Source organism: Impatiens glandulifera, chromosome 6, assembly GCF_907164915.1.
Source record: "Impatiens glandulifera chromosome 6, dImpGla2.1, whole genome shotgun sequence".
Classification (NCBI taxonomy): domain Eukaryota; kingdom Viridiplantae; phylum Streptophyta; class Magnoliopsida; order Ericales; family Balsaminaceae; genus Impatiens; species Impatiens glandulifera.
Window position 1 is genome coordinate 4,404,506 of NC_061867.1, and position 10,354 is coordinate 4,414,859.

A 10,354-nucleotide genomic window follows, 5' to 3' on the forward strand; every position below is an offset into this window, starting at 1 on the left:
TAATTTGTTTTATTTTTTATTTTGTGAAAATATATAAAAAAAAATAAAAGGGAATCCAAACAAAGCCATGCCATAAATATGTAAACAAAAACAAGTAGAAGATGTTGATGTACATAGCAAGTACTATTTTATTAAATTTATGATATGAACCGGTCCGGTTCCCTAAGTAGTGGTTCATTGATTCGGGTACATATATATTTATTTATTTATTAATTAATTAAATAAATGATGTATCTCCCAGATATTTATTAATTTATTTTGCGTCTCATCCACGAGGTTATCGAATCATATCACGTTCTCCAACGTTAAAATAAATGTAATATTAAAAACCACTATTTATTTTTCACATTAAATGCTATATATGTTTTCTATTAATAATATTTTTCAATAAATTATTATTATTTATTTTTGGTCATTAACCCAATAATACAAAATACAAAACATTGAGTCAGAACATTATTTATTGTTTAATTCAATGCTCAATTATATTTTATTTCTCTTTCATTACACATTATTTAATTTGGGAGGATGATCACAAAAAAATAAAAGAGGTAACAATCATGAGATGTATGAGGTTGTGGACAAATTTGTAAAAGCAGAAGCATTAATAACAATAATAATAATATTATTATTATTATTATTATTATTTGTATCTCATAATGTTGATTTACTTTATTGTTGGATGCGTGTATCTATAGTCAACTAATGCAATCTATTGGTTTTTCTTAAATAAATTCAATTATTCCGGCTTAAAAGTAAATTAATCTATAAATCAATGCTTAATTTATTTGTTTTCCTATATATATAAATAAATAATACATATAATCAATTTTAATTTAAAAATGGATTGCAAAACCATATATGAGCTTGTCTCATGTGGATTAATTTTATATAAATTGATTTAACTATCAACTAACATTTATCATTTAATGGGTTATTAGTATTTTCAAACAAAGTTTATCCTACATTTAGAGGCGGTCTATGTTAGGCTTAACGTGGTTCAAACCTACTCGGAAAACAAATTATTTTTTTAAGCTAGTAGTGTGACAAAATCCCATAATTTTCTATTTTATTAAAAAAATTTAATTAATTATTTATTTGTTTTTTATGATTCTAAAAAAATAGGCAAAAATATGTTCATCTATATATCCGTTTTATTCATAATTTATTAAATTCTTCCCTGATAGTTTGGTTTTTATTAGAAAGATGGTAAATTTATTTAATGCAACCTCCATAAGATATAGAAAATCTTGTTTGTTGGTCTTTTTAGAATTTTATAGTTTATCATTTTTAAAGATAAGTCTTGTTCATTGCACAATGATCAATACAAAATGTTTATCTTATTCAAGTGGAGTGAATATTTGGAAGAAAGTATAAGAATAAGAATACCTTTAATATTTAACATTTGAAAGAACTTATAAATAATAAAAATAGTTTCATGTTCTAATAAATAAAAACTTTTCAAGAAAATGTTGAATCAACCGCTCAATAACTTTTGCATTGTCGAGAGTGAATAGTATTTGGAGTCTTTTGTGGGTTACCATCCCAATTATTCATAATACTATTATTATGATGTTTTTTGAGATTCGTTTGGGAAAACCAATAGAATTTATCGGGAAGTTAATCTTTCCTCTCGAGGATTTACGATCTCGATAACTTTTTAAGTATTATTTTTCTTATTTTTTTTAATGTCATGTTTTATTATTTTGTTTAAACGATTTTTTTCATTTTTAATATACATATATTTTTTCAAAAAATAATAATAAATAAATAAAAACTTTTCATCATATCTATCTATCTATATATATATATAATGATGCTTAATTTTTAAAATGTCCGGATTGTCGGGTCGAGAGCTGTGGTTAATTCGGATTGTGGGTTGATCCGCCCATAAACTTAAAACGGTTAAAAATAAAATTAAAAATGCTATAGGTATGGTTCGAACTTACAACCTAACAAAACAAGTACAACCTTTTAACCAACTAGGCTAATAACACTTTATATTTTAAATTCAACCCAAAATTTGATAAACGCGTGACATTTTAACAATATAAGTTCAGTTTTTTAACTAACTAATCTTTATATATATATATATATATATATATATATATATATATATATATAATGATGCTTAATTTTTAAAGTGTCCGGATTGTCGGGTCGAGAGCTGTGGTTAATTTGGATATATGTGAGAGTAAATTGATACTTGAGTCGGATTGTGGGTTGACCTGCCCATAAAAATTTTACCGTAATATTTTTTCACGATTTTTTATATTATTACTCGTGAAAATGCACGGGATACATTCTAGTTTTAAATAACAATAGTCTTTTAATTAAAATAGCTTAAATTCACTAAAATTTAAAGTACACGACACATGCCACAACTATTATCATGGATTAAATTATGTTTTTTCAAATAACAACAAGAAGAAAATAATGAATGGATGAGATATATGTTTATAATTATATAAATAAATTTAGCCCTTATTCAAATAGAAATAATGTGAAAACAAGTTATTTTTATTTTCATATAATGCATTTTGTTAGGAAAAAAAATTTAATAATTTGTTGGGATGCAATCCGTGTGGGGGACCAGGTAGTATGATCTGGTAAAGTCAAAATGAAATCAATGTAGAATAATAAAGAGATGTGATGGATGATGGATTGACCCACGTGTCTCTTATTAACATGAGAGGGTGCATTGTTACACATGTGACTGGGATGCATACGAACCCCACCGGTCCCCAGTTCAGGTAGATTTGTTTCGCCCGGTGGTGTCCGGTTATTACATCCTTCCAATGACCAACCACTATCTGCATAACAATTAACACCAATTTCAATTTTACAATAAAAGATCTACTTTTAATATCAAGATTATACACCAAAAGATATAATTTTCTTTTGTTAAATATATATTTTTTTTTTGTATTAAGATTGTGCACCATTAATATACCATATTTGTAATATTGTAAATTCATTCTCAACACTCCACCTTGATTTATAAGTTATCTCAGTCTTGTCTTCTATCATTTGATTTGTCAACAAGCAAAATTCCGTAGCTCCCAAATTTAGGAACCGCCAACATATCAACAACATTGTCACCATCTTCGTAACAACTTCTCTTTGCTCGATTATGCTACTCTCGATGCCCCCACATCGAACTTTAGCATGGTTAACACCTTAGACAAGAGTAAAACCAGGGGATCTTTAGGCCGTTTATGTCATTCACTATATTACATATAATGAGTTATACAATGTTTTTGTAAATTAAGATTTGTAATATAACGGATTACATAAACCTTCAAAAACATCATCAAAGATGGTACATACATATAAAATGTATCTTCACCAATGGTGAAAAAACCCAAGCCTAAGTATCTAGAGAGTGAAGAGAAAGTAATTGAAGAAAATGAACTTTTTCTTCCTAACACATGCCTTCGTCTTGATTCGTCTATCTCTCTTTGTCTTGTTCTTATCTCTGAAATTTACAATCTAACTGATTACGTAAATTCTCAAGAATAACATCATCATGAAAGATGACTTATACATATATAATGCATATTTATAAATTGTGGAAATACCTAATCATAGGTATCTAGGTAGTGAAGAGAAAATAGTTGAAGAAACATATATTTTCTTCTTAACACCTTCATTCGTCTTGATTCGTCTCCCTTTCTCTATCTTCTTTCTTTTCAAAATTAGATATTTGTCGAAACTAAGGACACTTAGAACGAACTTCCATCGCCTAATCATCAAAATAAGATACCAATCGAATTCTGAGAAGACCCAAGACGAACTTCCATCGTCTGCTTCTTCAAAATCAGATATCTATCGAAACTGAGGACACTCAAGGCGAACATTCATCGTCTACTTACTTAAAATAAGATATTGATCGAAGTCAATAAGACCCAAGATGAACTTCCATCGTCTACATTTTCAAAATCAGATATTTTTGGAAAACTAAGGACACCTTAGACGAACATTCATTGTCTACTTCCTTAAAATTAGATACTGATCGAAAGCCGAGAAGACCCAAGACGAACTTACATCATCTAAATAATTAGGTATCCAGCGATATCTCTTTACTCAAGCTCAAGATCTAGAGAAAACATTTTCCACTCATCTTACCTTGAACTTTGCACACTCAACCAACTTGAACCGCATAACTCTCTAATTGTCTTCAATTGTTCTTACCATGCTTCATAGTATCTTCGAAATAAATCGCAAATGTCCTTCCATTTGAATTGATTGAGTCTCTCATTAATCCCATTTTCATGATTATGAATCACATTCAAAGTCTCATTCATCTTCTCGCATTAGATGACAATTCAATGATATCATTCGCCTTCGAATTGACCGAACCTTTCATCTAGTCACCTTTTCATGATTAGAAATATCATTCAATATCTCAATCCTATTCTCAATAAGATGACAAATTAATCATCTCATTAATCTTAACTATGATCCACAATGTATGGACAATTAAGATAGAACAAAAGAAGTATCTAAATTATCATCTTTGAATTGACCGAGCCTCCCATCTAGCTCCTTTTTTTACGACTAAGAATCTCTCACTCAAGGTCTTATTCATCTTCTCACATTGAAAGATAATGCAATGATTTCTTTTTGGTTCGTTTGAGAGTTGCTTCATGATGTCTCCACCTAAATTTATAAGTGTCTTCCATTAATCTTCCTCTTATTGGTCTTTTATTCGAATTATGTGTTAACTAGAAATATGTCAATCCTTAATCACCCACCAACTCAATACAATTTTGCAATTTGGCCTAAAGGATTGCCTTGTTAACATGTTGACTATGTTGTCATCAATAAATGCCTTTTTGATAAGACTTGTTGTGTACCATTCTTTCTTTCATCTATGGACAAGAATACCTCTTCACCAAAATCATCCTCCTCCCCAATATTTGAAGAAATCTCAATGGTCCCATGACAATTCTTCCTTGGCAATATGCCTTTTGATGACATATCTCCACCTAGTTGTGATTCCTCTTAAATCACTACTTGTGTCTCCATTGTGTGTGATTTAGTTTTTTCAAACTTTACATTTTGACCTAACATAACATTATCTTTACCTTCTTCTAGCCAAACTCTATACCCTTTGACATTCTTTGAAATCCAATAAAGAAAATTTTCTTTGTCGTTGGATCCAACATCCCTAGCATTACCATGAGTTAAAGTTTTTGTACTAAAAAATCCTTTCTAACCCAATTCTTACAAGCCTTTGAGGTCAAACCTCAGATGTTGGAACTTTGATATATATTGAGTGACCTCGAAGATAATAACTAAATATATTTATGAATTACCTTATAGTGAATACACATTGTTTTTTACTCCTTCCATAACAACTAAAATAGCCTACTCACCAGAAATGGTCCATATCTTGCCTTCCAAACATAATTTTTTCTATTATGCTTCTTTAGTTTAGGTAGTCTTTTTTGAAGTGTCTTTCATCTTAACACCGAAAGCACTTCACCATTTTCTTTAGTCTTCAACATAGACTTAGAACTCTTATTGCTCTGCCTACTTTCTCATTATGTTGTTTACCTCTTCGAAATATGTCTTCTCCATTGTCTTCTTGTCTATAATCTATCATCTTGGTTTGTTCCTTAGACATATGTAACTCGTACTTCTTCCACCTCTTTGCAGTCATTCATACAATCAAGAACTACAACTTGGACATCTTTTAGAAACCTCCTTAGAACTTCTCAAGTACCCTTGAAGGATCATCCAAGCTCTTTAACTTCCTCTCCTCACGAACAGCCTCGCTCTAATATCACTTGTTAGGATATCAGGAGATGAAGTACCCCTTATTACAAGAACAATAACAGCATCAAACAATTTTGGAAATGATAGAAAGCAATTAAAGAACGCAAACATACAATTTATAGTGGTTCGGCTAAAATAGGTTTACATCCACTTTCGAGCATAAGAGACTCTTAGATTTATTAACAAGATTATTATAGAAATATTACAATAATTCTCTCATAATGAAAGCTCACACACAACTCACAAAGAAGCAATACTCTCAAGGTAAAGACTTGGTTTTCTAAAATACTCGATTGCACCTTTAAATAAGCACCAATTAGGTCAATATTAATATCAATATCTTGTTCAAATCTCTTAAAGAGCTTCCAAAATATTCTTACCAGATTTCCTAATTGTATTTCAATAACAAAATATCTTTTTTTCTTTTGTGATAATCTTATTTCCTAATATCAAGATTATACACCCAAAGATATAGTTTCCTTTTGTTAAATATACCCTTTCTTTGTACTAAGATTGTGTACCATGAATATACCATATTTATAATATTGTAAATCCATTCTCAACAGAGGTTGAGATCGAGTATCTGTCACCACAACACTTGGGTTGCGATGCCACCTTAGATCTAGATGTCGACAAAGGGGAGAGTGGGTAGGTGATACCATATCAAAAGTTGATGCCATCTATCCCTAATCCTATTTCGGATTTGTTGTCCAAACAAAAAGCGATTGATTAAGTAGAAAATGAATGCTCGTCAAATGTAGACGACATAATTTAAGATACCCCTATTAGAACCCTTTATTTTGAAATTAAAAATAATGAATTGTCAGTTTTCATTCATAGTGTGTACGATGAGGAATCGGTGGATTTTGATCTAGATTATGATGTCAATGAGAATATTTTAATGTAATTCTCGACACATAATATGAATTTAAATGAAAACAAAAACTCCCTTGTGGGAGATCCTTGATTAATGACTTAAGTGTGACCTAATGTGCGCAAGTTATCACTCATTCCGTATACTTTCTACCTAAGTCATTTTTCGTCGAACAACTACCAACGTTGTCAGTTGAAAAAGCTAAATGATCTACCGCAATGTTATATGTAAGAGGGTAAACGTGTTTCGAATCCGAAAAAAGGATATTGCATTTTGATTTTATCAATGATTTAAAGGATTATTGCTTGAATGTTTATGGATCAATTATGGTGTAAAGAGAGTCGTCATTAAGTCACTATTGGGAACTCTTCTTGGTTGTGGCATATATTATTTTAGTGAGTCTAAAATTCGAAAGATGGATAAGTGGATTGTAAGGGATATATATAATTGACGGTTCATGTGTTGTTGAGAGTTTCTTAATTCTATATGGGTGTCTCGTGGGATTCTTATGACATTATGAAATAAAGTTGCATTATGGTAAGTCGTTGTCATATGTGTTATAAGTAGGTGGAATCGACAATACACTTGCTTTTGAATTGTCAATGGTGAGTCTTTTGTGTAGTGTAATTGAGACTTACTAGGTGATACCCGAGTCTTTGAGTAGTTGCTGTGAAATTTGTTTGAGACAGTTAATATGACAAAAATAAATATTTGGTTTACCATCCCAATTATTTTCTAATCGTTTATCTTCAATTATTATAGTTGTCCGATATATCATTCATAATTTTATTATTATAACGTCTTCTGATATTCATTCTCAAAAATTGGTGGAGTTGGGCATGTGTTTGTATTTTTTCTTATTTACATTTTTTTTTATATTTTCTATTTTAAAAAAATATTTCATGATTTATGGTTATGCTTAAACGATTTTTATCCTTCTTAATAATGATTCTTAATAATGATAGACCTCTTTTTTTAAAAATAATAAAATTCACATTCATTTCCCTCTTTATTTTTTTTTCAAGTTCACTCCTCTCTAATTTCACGATATGTTTCAAATGTTACTTCAAAAAGTCAAAATAGAGCCTATATGCTTTCTTTTATATAGATACACTTAAAAGTAAAGCTATACTTCAAAAGTATGTGAATTCAATTCAATCATTATTTAAAATATAAAAAGCTAAAACTATAGTTTTGCATAGACTAAAAGAATATATAAATGGTTTATTTCATCTTATGAATTATAGTTTTTATCTAATCTTAAATAATTTCAAATAAGTCATGATGTTTAAGATAATATTAATAATTTTTTATCTTATATTCTATGATATTATCAAACTTCAATTAAAATTTGTTTATTTCAATGATTATAATTATAAACATATCATGCCACAATAATACATCTTAATTAAATACAAAAAAATAATCAATAGTATTGACAATATCTAACTTTTAAATTAAATTAATATATATCAATATTAAAATATAATTATATCATAATTAACTTTTGAAAATAGTCTTCTAGGCTCACTTTATGACTAGGAAGCTTGCATTCTTAAATCTGAATTAAATGCTATTTTCATATCATATCATAGTTTAATAATATACTATATACCATCAATTAATTGATTAATATTTAGTTATTTATGATTTTTTGAGACAATTATAATCATGATAGTTAATCGTTATTTAAGTTTTTTAACTAAAAATTAGTATGGTTATCATATTTATGACTATCTATTTCAATTTAAAGTATTTTTAATATAAACTAATTTCGAGACATTATCTATGATGCAAGACTTCTTATTTAAATTATACCAGTGAGTTTTAAATTTTAAAAATAAAATACAATCAGGTTTATAAGAAATAAAATAGAGCACTAAAAGTATATATTTCTAATTGTGACCTCTATATTTTGCTAGATAAGAATATTTTGTATAAGGATTATATTTTGGGATAATTATAAATAGAATGCCTGAAATAATAAATTGGGGCTTAATTGTAATTTGGAATATCTTTTTTTGAACATTACAATTTGATATTTTTTATTTAAGGTCAATTGCAATTTAGGATTCTTCTTTTAACCTCACAATTTCGTCTACTTATTTAAGACAATTGTAATTTGAGATATATTCTTTTGAGCCTCACAATTTGGAGCTCTACATTGTCAAGTTTGTACAAAATTTAGTTTTGCCCTAAAATACTATACATCCGTAAAAAAAAAATTATTACGTGGCCTTTAAAATAAAAAAAATTAATAGTGACACGTAATTTAAACCCGACTCAATTTTTTAATTTGTATAAAAAAGTATTTTAAAAAATTCATAATAGATAATATTTCTAAATAACTAAAAAAAAAATTAAAATAGTATATATATAAATATAATGATGATAGGAATAGTAATAATTATTTGTAAGAAAAAATAAATATTAAATTAATATAATGGGAGAGAGAGTGAGACATTTGAGTCCCCATCTGTTCTACTTCCTACTATCTGACAAACAATATTTGTTCAAACAAACCAACAATAACACTCATTACCTCTATCTCACACACTCAATACATTTTTTTTTATATATATATATAATTTAAAAGAGGAAATTATTGAAGAAATAATAAAATTTGATTGACTAAAAAAAACTTATCCTTTCTTTCTACCAATAAAGTTATGAGACGTTATTCTCTCTAAAATACAAAAATACAAATTTAGTATAGGTTTGATTTCATCGATGTCGTTTTGATAAGCAATTTGAGGTTTGTAAGATAAAAGAAATAATTCAAAACTTTAGATAAATATATTAATAAATTATATTTGACGGATATTTAAATAACTTAAATTATTTAACGAATAATAATTGGTGACGATTTTAAATATATAATTTGTTTTTATATTTTTTTAAAATATAGTAATATATAATAATAAAATAAATTTTATATATTTTTAAATAAAATAAAATTTATTATTTTAGTTTAACGAACAAAGTGATATAATGTTCGAGGGAGAAAATAAAATAAAATTTAATCACATTGATTTATTTAAATAACCCAAATTAAATAAGACCGTTATACAATTAATTTATTTAAATAAACGGAAACAAACCAATCTTAAAGGTCGTTTGATTTTTATTTAAAATCATTTATCCAACATATAATTTTACAATAATTAAATTACTTAATTTATAAATTAAAATACATATTATTATTTTAAATTTATAAAATTAAATTTAATATATAAAAAAATATAATAATTAAATCCACTAAATCCCAAATAATTTAATTTTTCATCATTTTTTTAAAAATATTAAAAGCAACACCAAACTAGCTCTAACTCTAAAACTAGTTTATTTATTTATTAAAATTTTTCTTATTAAATGACTCAAATATCTATTTTATTTTACTTTTTACTTGATGATAAAATAAATAAGTAATCTAGAGCTAGTTTGATCCGGGATTTTTTTAGATTTTTTTTGGATTTTATCTAACTTTTTTTTACAAATTATCTTTATATCAAATCATTATCATTCTAACTCTTCCATTAAATCAATTTATTCATTTAACATATAAAAAAACCCAAATAACATACTTTCTCATCTAACAAGTTTTTTATTTTTTTTCAAAAAATTCCAAAAATATCCTCAAATAACCCTAATAACTGTGCCCTAGATTAACCATTAATGAATGAATGAATCAATCTC